The 21387-nt window shown below is 40.9% G+C and overlaps 1 protein-coding gene across 2 annotated transcripts in view; it reads left to right on the top strand.

Moving 5' to 3' along the window:
- CAB39L (calcium binding protein 39 like) overlaps window positions 1-21387 on the top strand; it is a 122856-nt gene that overhangs the window by 9903 nt on the left and 91566 nt on the right. The window contains exons 2-3 of one of the 2 annotated variants that reach the window (XM_062194224.1): window positions 15952-16099; window positions 17574-17644. The gene's annotated coding sequence lies outside the window, so the exon portion shown is untranslated. Of the gene's footprint in view, window positions 1-15951; window positions 16100-17570; window positions 17645-21387 lie in introns of both variants that reach the window. The other variant, XM_062194223.1, reaches the window with a different exon arrangement.

Here is a 21387-nt window from a genome sequence, read left to right as displayed (position 1 = left end):
CTTCCTCTTTGAAGTATAGATAGATTCCATTCTATCACAAGTAGTCTCTTCTGAAAAACAAAATAAGCCCATTGTGGAAGGCAAGATACATTCCTGAGTCTACTGAGGTATTACTTATTATTCACTTATTTACTTATGTATTTGAAAGCCAGAGTTACGCAGAGAGAGAAGGAGAGGCAGAGAGAGAGAGAGAGAGAGAGAGAGAGAGAGAGAGAGGTCTTCTATCCAGTGGTTCACTTCCCAAATGGCCACAACGGCTGGAGCTGAGCCAGTCCGAAGCCAGGAGCCAGGAGCTTCTTCTGGGTCTCCCATGCAGGTGCAGGGGCCCAAGAACTTGGGCCATCTTCTACTGTTTTGCCAGTAGAGAACTAGATTGGAAGTGGAACAACTGGGACTTGAACTGGTGCCCGTATGGGTTGTCAGTACTGCGGGGAGCAGCTTTACCGCTATGCCACAGCGCCAGCCCCTTAATCATTTATTTATTTGAGAGAGATCAAGAGAGCTCCCATCCACTGGCTCATTCCTCAGATGCCTGAAATTGCCTGGGGATTGGCCTTGCCAAAACTGGAGCTGGGAACTTAATCCAAGTCTCTCACATGGGTGACAGGAACCCAATCACTTAAGCCATTACCTGTTATTTCCCAAGGTCTGCACTGACAGGAACCAGAGTTGGGTACCAAACTTCTGATACGGAACATGGGCATCTTAAATGATATCGTAACTGTCAGGCTAAATACCTGCCCCATGAAATATTTTTGTGCATTAACAACTGGCAAATGTTTGCTCATTTGAAGTGTGTTTCAAATAAATAATTGAGTGAGGAGGTCAAAGGTAGGCCTACCTGCTTCACATATAAAGTTTGATCTCTGCCTTTGAGGAATGTGGTTACCTCATACAAATCGACAAATGAAAGCATTAGCATATAGAAAATGAACAAAGGATGTAAAGTCATGATCACAAAAGCAAGATGACTTACATGAAAAAAATTAACTTGTTATTAAAGAAATATTAAGACAGTAAAAATTTTTAAACTTTTCCAAGGTAATAATATATCATTGAGTAGTGAGATAAAGATCCTTAATCATGTTTATGGGAATATCAGTTTGTACAACTTTTCTAGAAAATAATTTGTCAGAATCCATCTAGACAAAATATGTTCTTTTCCCATTTCCTAGGAATCTCATAAGGAAATGGAGATGGAGTCAAAGACTGTGTTCACAGTGTAGTTTTGTAGTTGTGAAAAATTGGAAATAATATCCAGTGGTGATAGGAATTATAGCACATGTATCACGATAGACTACTTTTTCACCCTTTTAAAAGGAGTGTACTTAGTGACACGGGCATTTAATGACAGGAAAATGGCCACCATTTTCTGTTAAATGTGTAGAATGATAACTGGGGAAATGAAAATTAAAACCCCAATGAGGTACTTCTACACAACCTCTCAGAATGGCCAAAAAAGAAAAAAAAAAGAAAAATATGCAAAGCAAGGAGAAATCTCAAGCTTGTTGGTAGGAATGCAAATAGTACAGCCATTTTGGAAGATAGTTTATTATAATAAAATTTAAAATGCTCTTATATGCCCTAGAAATCCCACTCCTAAATTGAAATTTATCAGTAAAATTTGAGACCTCCAATAGCTTCTCATCTTTGCCAGCAGTTGGTATTATCAGGTCTTTTTTTTTATTATTATTCTTTTAAATCTTAGCCATCATATGATGTCTGGAGTAATACCTCATTGTGGTTTTAATTTGAATGTACCCAATGGCTACTGTATACTTATCTAATGAAATGAAAACTGTATTAGCCTTTCTGTAGATATTTATAGCAGTTATATTTGTGATCACCCAATATAGAAGTCAACTAGAAAAATGAATTTTTTCAATTTTTTTATTTTTAAAAAATAATTTATAATTCATACAGTAGGAGAACAAACTGCTGTGGAAAATCATGCAAAGCACTCAAGAGAAATATTTACTAAGATCGATCTGTGGAATGTCTGCACAGAGCTATTAATCTTATCCAGCAGGTCAGTTTGACTTGGGTGATAAGCAGGTACTGTCTGTCTCAGTCATCTGGAAGAACCTTGAGCAATCCTTTGTTCTATATATATATATACATATATATATATTTGTTCTATATATATATATATATATATATATATATATATTCCTTGTTTAATCCAAGAAATTCTTTCTTAAAATTAATCAGTAGCCTTCAGCATACCCTGTCTGAAGATATTTGTAAACAATCATCTTTCTTTCTTTCTGTCTTTCTTTCTCTCTCTTTCTTTCTCTCTCTCTCTCTCTCTCTCTTTCTCTCTTTCTGTCTGAAAGGGTTTATTGGTGGGGAAACCCAACAGACGGGAGGGAAGGGGCAAAGAAGGAAAAGAGCATGAGAGAGAGAGGGAGAGAGATCAAGAGACAGAGAGAGAAATCATGTTTCTATAAACAGTAATCTCCAACCTGTGATAATTTACCTCTACTTGACCTAAAACCTAGTTTTTCGGACCAAGCCAATGCATGTTCACTCAGTAATGATAAATGAAAATTTGCAGTCATAAAATGCATAAATTCTGACTAGAACTTGACAACTTGGGAATACTGCCCAATATTCATTTAAATTTGTTGGGGTTTGTCTTATAGGCTTACGTCACTCATTCTTCCCTGAATAAATCTTATATTAACCTTCTACAGAGTTTATTTCTGTCAAAAACTTAATAAAGGAACTTCTTTTTAGTTCAGAAAAGTATAAATGTTGAGGAAAGGGAATATAACTATATACTAAGTTATTCTAAGGACATAAAACTAAGCTGTAAAACATTACATTATGAAAACACTATAAAAAATGTGGGATTTACCCCTGGGTTGCAGGGATTGTTCCACATATAAAAATCAACAAGCATGAACATTTCATTAACAAATTGGAGAATCAAAACCATATGATTATCTGAATAGATGCAGAGAAAGCATTTGATAGAATACAACATGCTTTCATGATAAAAACCTTAAGCAAATGGGATATAGAAAGAACTAAGACAGTCAAGACAATATATGACAAATGCACAGGCAGTGTCATACTGAATGGGGAAAAGATGGAAGCATTTCCACTAAGATAAGGAACCAGACCACTGTCACCATTGCTATTCAGTATAGTTCTGGAAGTTACAGCCAGAGCCTTTAGGCAAGAAAGAGAAAGAGAAATCAAAAGGATACAAATTGGAAAGGAGGAAGTCAAACTATCCCTGTTTCCAGATCACATGATCCTGTACATAGGGGAACTAAAATACTCCACTGAGACTATTAGAACTCATAAGATAGTTGGTAAAGTTCTAGGATATAAAATCAGCACACAAAAATCAGTAGCCTTTGTGTAGACAAACAATGCCATGTATGTTCTAAAAATCAGTTCAATTCACAATAGCTACCAAAAATTTAAATACTTTGGGATAAATTTAACCAAGGGTATGAAATATCTCTATTAATGAAAATTACAAAATGTTAAGGAAAGAAGTAGAAGAAACACATACACACACACATACACACACACAAATGGAAAAAATCTTCCATGTTTCTGGATCGGTAGGATTAACATAATCAAAATGTTAGTGCTACCCAAAGTAACAGATTCATTGTAATTTCAGTCAAAATACTAAGAACATTCTTCTCAGATCTAGAAACCAAGAACCTTAAAATTCAAATAGAAACACAAGAGATCCAGAAAAGCTAAAATAATCTTAAACCATAAAAATAAAGCCAGGGGTACCACTATAGCAGATTTCAAGACATATTACAGGGCAGTTATAATCAAAATGGCTGGTACTGGCACAAAAATAGACACATAGGCCAATGGAACAGATTAGAAATCCTGGAAATTAAACCACACATCTACAGCCAACTAATCTTTGACAAATGAGCTAAAATCACTCCCTGGAGAAAGTACAGTCTCTTCAACAAATGGTATTGGTAGAATGGAACTTGACATGCACAAGTATGAAACGAGACCCCTACCTTATACCCTACATAAAAATTGATCTAAACCTAGGTCCCGAGTCCATAAAATTGCTAGGGGAAACACTACAAGATATTGGCATAGGCAAAGACTTCTTGGATAAGACGTCAGAAGCATAGGCAATAAAAAACAAAAAGAGTCAAATGGAATTACATGAATGTAAGAAGTAACAAACACTCAATAAAATGAAAAGGAAACTGGCAGAATAGCAGAAAACATTTGCTAACTGTATATCTATAAAGGATTAATATCCAGAATATATAAGGAGGTCAAGAAACTCAACAACAAAATGAACAATCCAGTTCAGAAATGGTTTAAGGATGTGAACAGGCATTTTCAAAAGATGAATTACAAATGGCTAATAGACACATGACAAGATGTTCAGTATCACTAGATATCAAGGAAATGTAAATAAAAATCACCATGAGTTTTTTAAAAAGATTTATTTATTCGAAAGGCAGAGTTACAGAGAGACAGAGACAGAGAGAGAGGTCTTCTATCTGCTGGTGCACTCCTCAGATGGCCGCATCTGCCAGATCTATACTGATCCGAAGCCAGGAGCCAGAAACTTATTCCAGGTCTCCCATGCGGGTGCAGGGGCCCAAGGACTTGTGCCATCCTCTACTGCTTTCCCAGGCCATAGCAGAGAGCTAGATTGGAAGTGGCAGTAGCTGGGACTTGAACCAACACCTTTATGGGATGCTGGCACTGTAGGCAGTGGCTTTACCTGGCATGCCACAGTGCCGGTCCCTGCACAGTGAGGTTTTACCTCACCTCAGAATGGCTGTCATCCAAAAATCAAAAATGCTGGTGATGATGTGGAGAAAAATACAGTGATATTGGGAATGTAAACTAAAATAACCCTTATGAAAGGCAATATGAAAATTTCCTCAGAAATCTAAAAATTGATCTACCATATGACCCAGCCATCCAATTCTTGAGAATTTACCTAAAAGAAATGAAATCAGCATATGTAAGAGGTATGTACCCGTATGTTTATAGCAGTTCAATTCACAACAGCTAAGATATGGAATCAACCCAAATGTCCATCAACTGATGACTGCATAAAGAAAATGTGGTATATGGGCTGGCGCCGCGGCTCACTAGGCTAATCCTCCTCCTTGCGGCGCTGGCACACCAGGTTCTAGTCCCGGTCGGGGCACCGGATTCTGTCCCGGTTGCCCCTCTTCCAGGCCAGCTCTCTGCTGTGGCCAGGGAGTGCAGTGGAGGATGGCCCAAGTGCTTGGGCCCTGCACCCCATGGGAGACCAGGATAAACCCCTGGCTCCTGCCATCGGATCAGCGCGGTGCGCCGGCCGCAGCGCGCCGGCCACGGCGGCCATTGGAGGGTGAACCAACGGCAAAGGAAGACCTTTCTCTCTGTCTCTCTCTCTCACTGTCCACTCTGCCTGTCAAAAATAAATAAATAGCTTGTAGGGTTTCTGATGAGAAGTCTGCTGTGAGTCTAATTGGAGATCCTCTAAGAGTAATCTGACGTTTCTCTCTTGCACATTTTAGGATCTTTTCTTTATGTTTCACTGTGGTGAGTTTGATTACAACATGTCGTGGTGAGGATCTCTTTTGGTCATGTTTATTAGGGGTTCTATAAGCTTCCTGTACTAAGATGCCTCTGTCCTTCTCCAAACCTGGGAAATTTTCTGCTAGTATCTCACTGAAAATGCCTTCTAATCCTTTCTCCCTCTCCATGCCTTCAGGAACTCCTAGAACCCGAATGTTGGGTTTTTTAATAGTATCCTGTAGATTCCCGACAATATTTTTTAGATTTCTAATTTCTTCTTCTTTTCTTTGGTTTGCCTGTTTTCTTTCCTGTTCTCTGTCTTCTAAGTCTGATATTCTCTCTTCTGCTTCGCCCATTCTGTTTTTAAGGCTCTCTAATGTGTTTGTCATTTGATCTATTGAATTCTTCATTTCATTATGATTTCTCGTCACTATCAGAGTTTCTTGTTCCACTAGTTGTTTCATTTCATTTTGATTCCTCCTTAATATTTCACTTTCACGAGAGAGATTTTCTATCTTGTCCATTAAGGATTTCTGTAGTTCAAGAATTTGTTTTTGAGAACTTCTTAATGTTCTTATCAATTTTTTGAGATCCGCTTCTTGCATTTCTTCGATCTCATCATCTTCATAATCTTGAATTGGGGTGTCTTTTTCATTTGGGGGCGTCATTGTGTCTTCCTTGTTCTTGTTAGCTTGGTTTTTGCGTTTGTTGTTTGGCATGTTGGAGATATTTGGTTTCTTCACTGTGGTGTTTTTTCTTGTTACACTATGGCTCTATATTAAGTGGACTGTCTGCTTTCAGTGGAGCCTTAGAGGCTTGAGATGAGTGTGGACTGAGAGCTGTGTTTGGTTCCTCAGGGTTGAAGGTGTGTCAAGGATGACACTCCCAGGTTAGGTGTGGTAAATCTCTCTTTCTTTTTTTGATTTAAAAGGGAAGTAATTCCGCACAGCTGGACGTAATTGGAGGTAGTTAGCAGGCAAATGATATACCCACAGGAGCCAGAGATCGGAAGCTCTTTCCCAAGGACCACACAGGGAATCTCTGCTGCCCTCAGTGTGGGCTCCAATTCTCCTGCAGTCTCCCACTGGGTTGCCAAGTTAGATGCTAATCTCCTGTTATTTCACTCCTCCCCCCAGAGTCAGGTTTTTCTGCTAGGCTCAGGGCTGGTGCAGACCTGAGGTCGCCCTGCTTATGACGTATGTCCAAAATGGCGCCTGCTCTGTCTTGCTCGCCTTTGAGAGGTGAGCGGAGAGAGAGAAACTTGTGTCTGTATCGGTCACTTTTTTTATTTTTTTCCTATCTCTCTTCTAGTTAGCCTGGTGAACTTTTCCCCACGGAGTTTCAAGCCTCATTCCCTCTAGCCTCCTCTTTCTGCTTGCCCGCTGGTATCTCGGGCTATTGCGGTTCGGCTCACCTCGCGTTCCAGCGCTGGTGTGTTGAGTCTGCCGCTGGTGTCCCGAACTTGGGCTCCCATGCTCTCCACGCAGGTCCACTGTGAATCACTAGTTCCGGAAGAGTTTCCTCTGCTGTTTCATCCCCTACTCTTCCTTGACCCTGCAGTATCTCCACTTATATTAAATTTTCTCTCCCCCTGGACTAATAGTGTGCTCCCTGCCTATTCCGCCATCTTGCTGCCACCCCCATTTTATATGTTTGTGTTTAAGTTTACTGGCTAAACAAACTACACCATGTTAGATATTTAAGAGGTGTTTCCAAATACATGATTCTTAAAATTTATAGAAGGCATTGGACCTTCTGGTAAATGTTTTCTTAAGTTGTTATCTAATGGTTGAAACGGTTTGCTAAGTATTCATGTGATATTGCTATTGTCAGCAAGCAATCTAGGACTTGCTCCCTCATTTCTCTATTCTAAGCCCAACTTGTTCTTTCATTTCTCTATTCTCTTCAAGGTAGGAAACTAATTCTATTATGAAGGAATCTGTAGGATGCACAATTTAATCTTTAGACCTTATAAAAGAGATGGCTAACATTTTTCTGTAATAGCATAGCCAAAACAAGAACTTAAATAATAATCTCATAGCTAGATTCACTTCGCCATCAGCGAAGTATACAATAAGTAGAAAAAACCTCCCTTTCAGACCAAAGGGAAAGAAAGTTTTAAAGTGAGAATATAATTTTCCTCATGGGCATTGTCTACCTTATAAAAACTACTACAGAACATGCCTGTGACTATAGACTTGTAGTTCAGGCCACCGAAGATTAGAGATGGGACACGAGCACTCCCTTGACTTGCATCCTCTGGTCTGCTTGAACACAAACCAGGAGGAAAAGAAAGCTTGGCATCAGAAGCAATGGGTGGCAGGCCTATTAATGGCTGATCTGTACAGTGATCTGCCTCAAAGAGACCCAACAGGCCAGTCCACTGCAGTGGCTTTCAATGTGGTAAGCCTGGGCTTCAGCAGAAGTCAGTTTGTGAAGAGCCCTGGCAGCTCTGCCAAAAGTTGGATCACTGGAAATGGACCTGCCCTGGAGTCGAAGGATGCCCAGGTCAGAGCCACAGATCTTATTGGCTCTAAGCTGAAAAGCCCTTCACTCAGCCCAACTTCCAAAGTGACCACTGCAGCTGAGGGGATGGTCAAGTAGGGTCAGCAACATTGCAGGCAGAACTGTAAATTTCTTGTTAGAGATGCCCCCTGCCTTTACCTGGCCAGCTTTCCTCCCAGGCCAGCCAAATAATGAAAGTCAACAGAGTGCCTTCCCCTAGGAGGTTCACACCTCCCTTAGGATATACCCCATGTGAAGAGATAGATAGGCCTGGGCCTCTGAATTTACAAGGCCTAAAGCCCACCAGATTATTATCAAGCCCCTTCTATCAGGTTCTATTTGCCTCTCAATCAGAAAAATTACTTGTAGCTTAGACAGCACCTTTCTTAGCTTCTCTAATAATGACTCTGTCCTTTGTTCTAGGCCCTGTCTAGTGCACTTGGGCCTCATTCCTTTGTAATTATAACCTCTACTCTACCACCAATGGCTCTACTCCCAACCTGTGTGTACTGATGGTCCTCTTCCCCACTTAATGCTGTATAATTGTTCAAACCTGGTAAATGCCACTCTTAGGATCATTGGTTACTATCCTCACTCTGTCTTTTATGACCTTGTCTAAATATGATCAGAGTCGGTAAACTTGGAAGGCTTCCATAGCCTTGGCAACTCATGACGACAGCCTAGGATGGTTACTGGTGCCATAAACTAGAGTGTCAATTTGTTGGGTCAACAACAGGAGCCACTGTGCACTTGCTCCTCATGTGGGATCTCTGTCCTTAATGTGCTGTACATTGTGATTTAATGCTATAACTAGTACTCAAACAGTATGTTTCACTTTGTGTTTCTATGTGGGTGCAAACTGTTGAAATCTTTATACTAAATTGATCTTCTGTATATAAAGAGAATTGAAAATGAATCTTGATGCGAATGGAAGGGGAGAGGGAGTGGGAGAGGGGAGGGTTGCGGGTGGGAGGGAAGTTATGGGAGGGGGAAGCCATTGTAATCCATACGCTGTACACTGGAAATTTATATTCATTAAATAAAAATTTTAAAAAAAGAAAAAATAAATAAATAAAGAAAGAAAATGTGGTATATATACACAATGAAATACTACTTAGCCATAAAACCAAATGGATAGATCTTTAAAAGGGAGGGGGTGCTGTGGCGCAGCGGGTTAACGCCCTGGCCTGAAGCATCGGCATCCCATATGGGCACCGGTTCTAGTCCTGGCTGCTCCAGTTCCAATCCAGCTCTCTGCTATGGCCTGGGAAAGCAGTAGAAGATGGCCCAAATCCTTGGGCCCCTGCCCCCACCTGGGAAACCCGGAAGAAGCTCCTGGCTCTTGGCTTCGGATTGGTGAAGCTCCGGCCATTGCAGCCGATTGGGGAGTGAACCATCAGATGGAAGACCCTCTCTCTCTCTCTGCTTCTCCTCTTTCTGTGTAACTCTGACTTTCAAATAAATAAATAAATCTATAAAAAACAAAAGGATACAGTTGGAGACCATTATGCTTGGTGAAATAAACCAGTCCCAAAAGACAAATATATTTTTTCTGTGACTTGTGGTACCTAATATATAGAATACAAAAAACATGTAAGGTATATGAGTGTAACTGACATCTGGAGATTTGACTATTGTTTATAGCTTTGTATATACTCATGAGCAACAGTGGCCTTTCTCCTTACTACTTATTGAATTCTTTATTCAGTGAAGGATTAAGCTTGTGATTTTAAAATAATTTGAAAGTATGTCATCACAAAAATTAAGAGAAAAACAAAAAATGGAGGAGAGAGGGTGAGAAGTATCGTTATATTATTAAAACAGTATATCAAATCCATGAAATCTGTTCCCTGCATATCACTCAATAAATAATGTTTTTAAGATTAATGTGTTTTGGGCTGGCGCCACGGCTCAATAGGCTAATCCTCCGCCTGCGGCGCCGGCACACTGGGTTCTAGTCCCGGTCATGGCGCTGGATTCTGTCCCGGTTGCTCCTCTTCCAGGCCAGTTCTCTGCTGTGTCCTGGGAGTGCAGTGGAGGATGGCCCAAGTCCTTGGGCCCTGCACCCACATGGGAGACCAGGTGAGGCACCTGGCTCCTGGCTTCGGATCAGCATGTTGTGCCAGTTGCAGTGCGCCTGCCGCAGTGGCCATTGAGGGGTGAACCAATGGAAAAAGGAAGACCTTTCTCTCTGTCTCTCTCTCTCTCTCTCACTGTCCACTCTGCCTGTCAAAAAAAAAAAAAAAAGATTAATGTGTTTTATTTTGATAAACTTTGCCCAATCATTCTTTTTTAAAAGATTTATTTATTTACTGTATTTAGTTACACACAGAGAGAGGGAAAGGCAGAGAGAGAGGCAGAGAGAGGTCTTCCATCTGCTGGTTCACTCTCCAATGGCCGCAACAGCTAGAGCTGTGCCAATCTGCAGCCAGGAGCTTCCTCCAGGTCTTTCCACATGGGTGCAGGGGTCCAAGCACTTGGGCCATCTTCTACTGCTTTCCCAGGCCACAGCAGAGAGCTGGATTGGAAGTAGAACAGCCAGGACTTGAACCGGCGCCCATATGGGATGCTGGCACTGCAGGTGGCCACTTTACCCACTATGCCACAGCGCTGGCCCCTCAATAAATACATTTTTAAGAATCACTCAACAGTGGGGTTCAGAGAGCTTCCCAGTTGATTTACACATCAAAGAACTGGGAGGGTAATGTGCCTATAGGGAAAGCGGAAGTGGATGTTCTATCTACCCATCCCCCTTGCTCTCTGCATTTCTCCTATTGACTGTTCATGAGTTGTACCCTTTATATATATAAAACTGGTAGTGGTAAGTAAAATACATCCCTAAGTTTGTGAGCTGTCAAATCTCCACTTTGAACCCAGTTAGTGAGAAGTACAAGTTACATTCTCTAACTTATAACTGGTATCTAAAGCAGGGGACAGTCTTGTGCGGCTGAACCCTTCACTTGTGAGGTCTGTTCCAACTCAAGTTAATAAGTATCATAAATGAGTTAGAGAATACACAGTTGATGCCCATGGAGTTGTAGAATTGCTTAATGTGAGAACAGCCACACATTTTGCTTCAGAAGTATATGAATGCATAAACAGTCTGTTTTCTCTGTACAGGTACATCAATGTAAATATGCTCAACTTAAAAAAAAAGGGTTTCCATCTGCATATACACAAGGCACAACTGAAAAAAATAAGAATAATGAAGAATTAATAATTTAAAGCAGTCATTATCAGTAACAATAAAGGGAATTACAAAGATATACCAGATCAGCGCATATATTTTTTAAAAAGCATCATTCTTCATCTTGATATCAGACAAGGCATAATTTAGGCCACATAGCATTGAGATGAAAAGTATTTATAGTGGCAGGCACCATGGTGCACTAGGTTAATCCTCCGCCTGTGGCACCGGCATTCCTATGGGCTCCAGTTCTAGTCCCAGTTGCTCCTCTTCCAGTTCAGCTCTCTGTTGTGGCCTGGGATAGCAATGGAGGATGGCCCAAGTGCTTGGGTCCCTGCGCCCGCATGAGAGACCAGGAGGAAGCACCTGGCTCCTTGCTTCGGATCAGCGCAGTTCTGGCCATTACGGCTATTTGGGGGGTGAACCAATGGAAGGAAAACCTTTCCCTCTATCTCTCTCTCACTGTCTGTAACTCTACCTCTCAAATAAATAAATAAAATCTTTAAAACAAAGTATTTATAACCTAAAGGCTATACTTTGTTGTGGTTTTTAAGAGTTCATCTGATTTAAGTAATTTAATATTTTGTCATGCATTGCAAATGAAAACCAGTGTTTTTATGTTGTACATTACTGTGTTTTATTTTTTGTTGGTACAGAGGTCATGTATTGAAAATATGATCATGTTCTTTTAAGGGAATATAAATAATAAATTGAGACTACAATTCACAAAAAATATTTTACAAATTGCTAACCAAAGAACATGTCAAAAACTTTAATAAAGTCAAAAATTGCAAGAGATATAAGGAGCAATAGCAGTAGGCTGCTCTTAGGGAATTTTAACACACCCTTTCAAAATAGTTCAGAGTAAATGGACCAGAAAAAAAATTAGTTATAGAATCCTACAGATTTATGTCAAAATCTAAATCCACCAATAGAGAATATGTGTTTTCAGGCCGGCGCCGTGGCTCAACAGGCTAATCCTCCGCCTTGCGGTGCCGGCACACCGGGTTCTAGTCCCGGTCGGGGCACCGATCCTGTCCCGGTTGCCCCTCTTCCAGGCCAGCTCTCTGCTGTGGCCAGGGAGTGCAGTGGAGGATAGCCCAAGTGTTTGGGCTCTGCACCCCATGGGAGACCAGGAGAAGCACCTGGCTCCTGCCATCGGAACAGCGCGGTGCGCAGGCCGCAGCGCGCTACTGCGGCGGCCATTAGAGGGTGAACCAACGGCAAAGGAAGACCTTTCTCTCTGTCTCTCTCTCTCTCTCACTGTCCACTCTGCCTGTCAAAAAAAAAAAAAAAAAAAAAAAAAAAAAAAAGAATATGTGTTTTCAAGTATACCTGTATCATTCGAAAAAGTCACTTATATGTTCGATCACAAAGAAAACTTTGAAAAATGGGAACAGTGAAATTATGTCTTCATGCAGTAAATCTAGAAATTATTTTGTAATAAATAAAGGCTGACTTCAGGTTTTAGAAGGAACTGGCAACTCTGTAAATCCAAATGCCCCTATACTTCTTTCAGAAAAGCCATGCAGATCCATAAGAAGAGCAAATGAAACCATCACCTTTGCCTTAGCAGCATACTGTGAAATTATGGCTCTGTAGGTAGGTCTGCATTTAAGTTCAGCAGAGCTAGCCGTGGAGCCCAAACAGAATTGGCGAGTGAAATGGGACTATGTTTAAAGAGTAAAGAGCAGGACCTAGGGGGCAGCAGAACTCAGACAATAATTCTCAGACAGATCCACACTGTGACTAGCAGAATACTGAGAAGAAATGTGAGCCCTGTTGGACTAAAGGGACTTGAAAGACCAAAGAAGCAGATTCTGGAAAGTTTCTGGAACCTAGGAAGGGGCACTGAGCCTTCTTCAATGAAAGCTTATGATGAAAAAAAAAAAAAAAGAGAGAGAGAGAGAGATGGTATAAATTAAGGATCACATTAAAATAAGATAGTAGACACATCACCTGCTCCACCACCTAAAAAAAAAAATCATTGATGGGGGTGGGGGGTAGGGGGAAACAAACCCTACTTAAAATTGGGTACTATTGAACTAAGAAATCCAGAAATTGAACTAAATCCCTTACTCCTATCTTTGCACATCTGTCATGTGGTCTAGGAAAAATTAAACTCTCCAAAATGAACAGAAGATGGCAGGCAACATCCATAGAAAGTTACTTAAAGTGAAAAACAAAGTGAGAGTCAAAACATTTCAGCTGATGAAAAATCTCTGCCAAATATTCAATTGCAGAGGTAAAGAAAACTATAGCACAAACCTGTGCTTGACTTCAATATTCTTAAATAAGCATTTGCAGAGGGAAAATGTATCAATTCCAAATTCTCTTCAACCCCAAAACAAATGGTCCAAAGGAGAAATATGTAATAAGTAAATTTACTGAACTCTGGAAGAAATGAAAGAAAAGAATGAGGAAATAAAAAAGAAAAACCATCTTTTAAAACTATTCTAAGAGATTTGACTGAATATAAGGTTCACAGAAAAGGTATGAAGACAACCAAGAGACTGAAAATTAAATGGATACGGTGAAAGGAAATATAAAATGATTAATATAGAAAATACATAACATTAGAGTTTCTAAGAAAACATAGAGCTAATATTTAAAGTTGAGTTAATGAAAGCTCTCTAAAAATAAGAGAAGACTCAAATCCACATTTTGAAAAAACTTTTTGTGTGCTGGGAAAATTGATCCAGAGTAGTCAGTTCCAAGTCATGTCCTAAAAAAGTTGTTGGGCTTTGAAGATAATGAAGAAAAATTCCTCTGTGCTTCCAGGCAGAAAGAAGAGGTTAGGTTAGCACAGACTTCTCAAAGGTGACATTCAGAGCAAAACAGCCACGGGATGGCAAATTTAAAGTCTGTGAAGATGTAAGCCAGTGATGCTGGTTCACTCCCAGATTTATGACTCACTACCAGAAAAGAAAAGAAATCATACTGTATATAATATATACACACACATATTTGTGTGTGTGTATATAAAGGTATATATTCAAAAATGCAGTAAGCAAAGTAAAAATACAAATGAAGGCCGGCACTGTAGCTCAATAGGCTAATCCTCCGCCTGTGGTGCCGGCACACCGGGTTCTAGTCCCAGTCAGGGCGCCGGATTCTGTCCCGGTTGCTCTTCTTCCAGTCCAGCTCTCTGCTGTGGCCCGGGAGTGCAGTGGAGGATGGCCCAAGTCCTTGGGCCCTGCACCCGCATGGGAGACCAGGAGGAAGCACCTGGCTCATGGCTTTGATCAGCACGGTGTGCCGGCCGCCGCGCGCAGGCCACAGCAGCCATTAGGGGGTGAACCAATGGAAAAAGGAAGACCTTTCTCTCTGTCTCTCTCTCTCACTGTCCACTCCGCCTGTCAAAAAAAAAAAAAAAAAATACAAATGAAAAACCAAGAAAAAATATTTAGACTTAACACTTCAAAGAGCTAATCTCCTTAATGAAAACAAAACTTCCTAAAAATCCAAGCAAACAAGGCCATCAACCTAGTAAAAAATGAGCCAACAATATGAAAAGAGAGTTCACAGAAAGAGAAATTCAGATGAGAGATGTAATAAGGGATTGGGCACCGGTTCGAGTCCCGGGTGCTCCAGTTCTGATACAGCTCCCTGCTGGTGTGCCTGGGAAAGCAGCAGAGGATGGCCCAAGTCTTTGGGCCCCTGCTACCCACATGGGAGGCCTGGAGGAAACTTCTGGTTCCTGGCTTTGGCCTGGCCCTGCCCGGCCACTGACAGCCATTTGGGGAGTTAACCAATAGATGGAAGGTTGGTCTCTCTCTCTCTCTCTCTCTCTCTCTCTCTCTCCTTCCCTCCCCCCATATGGATACATATGTATACACATATATTTGCCTCCTAGGTAAATAAATAAATCTTTTTAAAAAAGAGAGATGTACTAACTTCAGTTACACAAATATAAATTGAAGCTATAATAAAAATTCTAAATCTGCTTAAGTACTTGTCACCAAAATCCAAAAGTTGTACAATATACAAATAGACTATGGGGAAAACAGGCACAAATTGCAAAGCAGAGAATTTGACAAAATCCAGCAAAAATAGAAATTTACATCTGTCCTTTGACACATTCAACTTTTAGAAATCTGTTCTCAAGACACATTGAAGGAGGCCCATGCTGTGGCATAGCAGGTAAAGCTGCTGCCTGCAGTGCCGGCATCCCATATGGGCACCCGTTTGAATCTCAACTACTCCATTTCCCATCCAGCTCTCTGCTATGGCATGGGAAAGCATCAGAAGATGGTCCAAGTCCTTGGGCTTCTGCATCCACGTGGGAGGCTCAGAAGACTCTCCTAGCTCCTGGCTTTGTATCAGTTCAGCTCTGGCATTGCGATCATTTGGGGAGTGAACCAACAGATGGAACTCTGTCTCTCTCTCTCTCTCCCCTTCTCTATAATTCTGCCTTTCAAGTAAATAAATAAATCTTTTAAAAAATTCTTTGACAGATTAAATACAGTGAAAATGAAGTTCAGAGTAATACAGAAAGAACTAATGGGATGGAGTGTGTGTTATATGACATGGATTGTGCTGACACTGAATGTGTGCTGTATTATTTTGATCTTGATGTTACAAGGTGAGAATTGTGATATTATTTTCCTGATGTGTTAGAGAGGTTCAATAATTTGCTTCAGTTTAGCCAGCTACTAAGTAGGAGATTGAGATTAAAACTCAGTCTATAGAACTCCGAAGCTTATGCTTTTTCTGCTTCATTATTGCAGATGTACATCAAATATTGAGCAGAAAGACCATCAGAAACTAAGTCTGCTACTCATACCTGTAGTTGCTGCTGAGAAAATGAAGATGGAGCGTCAATATCAGTGGTGTATACGTTCTTCATGCAAGAGCAACATACAAAAGGAGAGAAGTGTAAGTTTTCCCGTATTTCTGGTGAAAAAATATAAACATACATCCCTAAATTCAATATTGATGTTAGAGGTAAATTTTACAAAAGCTGTCATTGATGACTGAAGTTAGTAAAAAGTAGAAACCAAAAGTATGGTGAAGCAGAAATTAAAAAAAAACAAACAAACTCACAGGCATGGGTTTTCAGGAGGCTGTTAACAGCAGGAAACCCTTCACCTCTTCCCTTTGTGATATGTTAAGGCTGCTCTTTCACATTTGGTGCTGTAAAACAATAAAATGATGAAAGAGCTAAAATTTTACCAAGCAACTAATAGGAAGAGAGCATCCTTAAGTTAGGAGGGGCTTTGCATAGCCTATTTATTTATTTAGAAGACAGAGTTAGAGAGAGAGAGAGAGAGATCCTCCATCTGCTACTTCACTCTCCAAATGGCCGCAACAGCTGCAGCTGGGCCAAGCCTTGGCCAGGAAATAGGAACTTTATCTGGGTTTCCCATGTGAGCACTGGGGCCCAAGCCCTTGAACCATCTTCTGCTGCTTTCCCAGGTGCATTAGCTGGGGCCTGGGTAGAAAGTTCCCTGGATACTGGTGTAGCAGGTAGCAGCTTAACCTACTGTGCCACAACACTAACCTCTAAATACTACTTTTTAGAAGGAAACCACTTGAAGTAATTGGAATAGGGGAATTTTCCTGGTTGTTTTTTGTTTTGTTTTGTTTTGTTTTGTTTTTTTACAGACAGAGTTAGACAGTGAGAGAGAGAGAGACAGAGAGAAAGGTCTTCCTTCCGCTGGTTCACCCCGCAAATGGCTGCTACCGCTGGTGCACTGTGCCGATCTGGAGCTAGGAGCCAGGTACTTCCTCCTGGTCTCCCATGCGGATTCAGGGGCCCAAGGACTTGGGCCATCCTCCACTGCACTCCCGGGCCACAGCAGAGAGCTGGACTGGAAGAGGAGCAAACGGGACAGAATCGGCACCCCAACTGGGACTAGAACCTGGGGTGCCGGCGCTGCAGGCAGAGGATTAGCTTAGTGAACCACAGCACCGGCCATTTTCCTGTTTTTTTTTTTCTGTGTTTTCATTTATATGAAAGGCAGAGAAAGACAGACAGACATAGACACAAAGGTTTTCCTTCTGTTGGCTCCCTCCCCAGACATCTGTAATAGCCACGACTGGGCCAGGCCAAAGCCTATAGAGCTCTATCCAAGTCTTCCATGTGTGGGTGGCAAGAACCCAGGTATCTGAGCCATCACTACTGCCTCCCAGGGTGTGCATTAGCAGGGATCTCTGTGGCTAGCTCAAGTAATGTGTTAATCTCTGTGCCAAATGCCTTCCCTGTATTTTCCTTTTCAGTTTTATCTTTATTTCATTATGATGGAAATTTAATTTGTAACTCTATATACCTAATAGCATTAAGAAAATATGTTATATTTTCTATAAGGATTTTGAAAATTAATTCTGAAGTGTTTCTTTTTGTCAGAAGCTGTGTTGATCAGTGACTGGTGAAGGTTGAAAAAGTTGAAACAAATTAGCAGATGATATACCACTTCCAAGGTAAGATAATAAGATAGCTCATGATCAGATTACAAATCCTCTTAACAGATTTATAGACTACACTGAACACACCAGAATAAATATAATATCCTGATGTAAGTTTTAGAGAGCAATTGCGGAAATAATAAATAATTTCTGTTTGCAGCTATATGATAGACGAGATCTTGAATCCCTCCTTCCACCAAACATGTAAAATACTAGATTCAGTATAAAAAATTCTTTAAAATGAATATATTAAGATGTAAGAAAATCATGAAAACTCTTTGGGACTAGAAATACAACAAGTGTATCCTGTAGGTAAACAGGTGCTGATATAACTGTATACTTTGGGGACACCCCGGATTTCTGTTGGCACAAGAGCTATATACGTGGACAAGATGGAGTCTGGAAACAAATACCCTTGGACTCCATGAAAGTAAAAGGAAGTCTGATCAGAAGCCATCTTACAAGAAGGATTCAGTGCTGGATAAAGTTAAAATCTTCCCTAATAATTCCTGGTTACCAGCTCATAGTCACTTGAATTGGGAACCTACATTTATACTATTTTCATGATTCTAGAAATTCTAGGCCGGCGCCGCAGCTCAATAGGCTAATCCTCCACCTGCGGCGCCAGCACTCTGGGTTCTAGTCCTGGTCAGGGCGCCGGATTCTGTCCCGGTTGCCCCTCTTCCAGGCCAGCTTTCTGCTATGGCCCGGGAGTGCAGTGGAGGATGGCCCAAGTCCTTGGGCCCTGCACCCACATGGGAGACCAGGAGAAGCATCTGGCTCCTGCCATCGGATCAGCACGGTACACCGGCCGCAGCGCGCTGGCTGCACTGGCCATTGGAGGGTGAACCAATGGCAAAGGAAGACCTTTCTCTCTGTGTCTCTCTTTCACTGTCCACTCTGCCTATCAAAAAAAAAAAAAAAAAAAAAAAAAAGAAAGAAAGAAAGAAAGAAATTCTACAGTGGAAGATTTTTTTATTTTTAAAATTTATTTATTTGAGAGGGACAGAGAGAGAGCTCTCCCATCTGAAGGCTTACTCCTCAAATGCCTGCAGTGACTGGAATCAGGCCAGGACTGGAGCCAGGAAATTGGAACCAATCCAGGTCTCCCATGTGGGTGTCAAGGACTCAACCACTCAAGCCATCACCACAGACTCCCCGGGTCTGCATTAGCAGGAAGCTGGAGTCAGAAACTAGAGCAGGAGATTGAACCCAGGTACTCCAAGATACAGGCATTCTATTGGGTGTTTTAACAACTAGGCCAGTACTTGTCCTAATTTATTTATTTTTTTAGATTTATTTTATCTATTTGAAAGACAGAGTTTCAGAGAGAGGTAGAGACAGAGAGAAGGTCTTCTATTTACTGGTTCACTCCCCAGTTGGCTGCAACGGCCGTAGTTGTGCCGATCCGAAGCCAGGAGCCAGGAGCTTCTTCCAGGTCTCCCATATGGGTGCAGGAGCCCAAGGACTTGTACCATCTTCTACTGCTATACCAGGCCATAGCAGAGAGATGGATTGGAAAAGGAGCAGCCAGGACTAGAACCGGCACCCATATGGGATGCCAGTGCTTCAGGCCAGGACTTTAACCCACTGTGCCATAGCTCTGGCCTCTGTCCTAAATTTTTTTTACTGACACATACGAATTGTATATGTGAATCAGACTTGCCCCAAATGGTGGAGTTAGAAATGTGCCAGGGGATTCCAATACAATCCCATCAAGGTGGCATGTACCAATGCCATTTCACTAGTCCAGGTGATCATCTTCAGTTCACAGTTGATCACTCTGATAGGTCTAAGAGTCAAAGGGATCACACAAGCAAAACTAGTGTCTGCTAATACTAACTGATAGAATCAAAAAGGGAGAGAACGATCCAACATGGGAAGCGGGAGACACAGCAGACCCATAGAATAGCAGATGTCCTAAATAGCACTCTGGCCTCAGAGTCTGCCCTTAAGGCATTCAGATCTGGCTCAAGAGCCCATGAGAGTATTTTAGGCATGGAAAGCCAAGACACTCTGTCAAAAAAAAAAAAAAAAAAAAAGAAGAAGAAGAAGAAGAAGACGACCTAAATGAAAGATCTCTGCGAGTGAGATCCCAGTGGAAAGAACAGGGCCATCAAAGAAGGAGGTACCTTTCTCTGAAGGGAGGAGAGAACTTCCACTTTGACTATGACCCTATCGGAATAAGATTGAAGTCGGTGAACCCTAAAGGCTTCCGTAGCCTTGGCAACTCATGACTAAAGCCTAGGGAGATTACTGATGCCATGAACAAGAGTGTCAAATTGTTAAATCAACAACAGGAGTCACTGTGTACTTTCGTATCATGTGGGATCTGTCCAGTGTGAAGTAATGCTATAACTAGTACTGAAACAGTATTTTTACACTTTGTGTTTCTGTGTGGGTGCAAACTGATGAAATCCTTACTTAGTATATACTGAATCGATCTTCCGTATATAAAGATAATTGAAAATGAAAAAAAAACTTGGTTTTAAATTAGAAATTGCATAGAAAATTAATCAATTTTTAAAAAATATCATGTAGGATCTCTGTCCTCAATGTGCTGTACATTGTGATTTAATGCTATAACTAGTACTCCAACAGTATTTTTCACTTTGTGTTGCTATGTGGGGGTAAACTGTTGAAATCTTTACTTAATATATACTAAACTGATCTTCTGTATATAAAGAGAATTGAAAATGATTCTTGATGTGAGTGGAAGGGGAGAGGGAGCGGGAAAGGGGAGGGTTGTGGGTGGGAGGGAAGTTATGGGGGGCGGGAAGCCATTGTAATCCATAAGCTGTACTTTGGAAATTTATATTCATTAAATAAAAGTTTAAAAAAAAACAACAAATTGTATATGTGGTACATGTGTAAATTATATATTCATAATATCCAGTCAGGATAAACATATCTATACCCTCAATCTTTAACTTTTCTTCATGGTGAAACCATTCAAAATTCTTCTAGTTGCTTTTCTTATAAGGGAAATATTCAGCACATTATTATTATCTACGGTCACCCTGTTATGTGTAAGAGCACCAGAATTTCTTACTCCTAGGGCACTGGTGTTGTAGCACAGTGGGTTAAACCACAGCTTGTGATGCCTGGCTTTCATATTAGAGTGCTGGTTTGAGTCATTTTGGGAGTGGAACTAGTAGATGGAGGATCTCTCTTTCTCTCTCTCTCTCTTTCTCTTTCTGAGTCACTCTTCCTTTCAAAGACCACATAAAACTTTTAAAAATAATTAAATAAATAAAGTAACAGCACCATCAAAACCCAAACCAACAACAGCTTAAACATCTACATATAGAGAAGTGGTTAAACAAACTGTGGTACAACAATATTAAGGAACACCACCCAGCTCTTTAAAGAGAAAGAAGTAGTAGGGGTGGACATTAGGCCTTGCAGTTAAGACTGTTTAAGATGCCAAGAGTCCCATGTTGGCATACCTCCTAACTGCAGCTTCCTGCTAATGCAAGCCTTGAGGCAATGGTGGTGGCTGAAGGTGTTAGGTTCCTTTCACCCACATGGAGGAACTGAATTGAGTTCTAGGCTCTTGACTTCAGCCTGGCCCAGTCTTAGCTGTTGTGGTCATTTGAATAATGAACCATCAGGTTGGAGATCCTTGTCTGTTTTTTTGCCTCTCAAATTAAAAGAAAAAGAAAGGAATGAAATACCTCTACCAAATATGGCATGTAAAGAAATCTAGAATCTGATATAAAGAAGTAAAAATAAGTTATACAGCAGAATGATCCTCA

Source organism: Lepus europaeus, chromosome 6 (assembly GCF_033115175.1).
Source record: "Lepus europaeus isolate LE1 chromosome 6, mLepTim1.pri, whole genome shotgun sequence".
NCBI lineage: Eukaryota > Metazoa > Chordata > Mammalia > Lagomorpha > Leporidae > Lepus > Lepus europaeus.
Note: the sequence above shows the minus strand (reverse complement) of the source record. Positions and strands in the feature narration are given on the sequence as shown.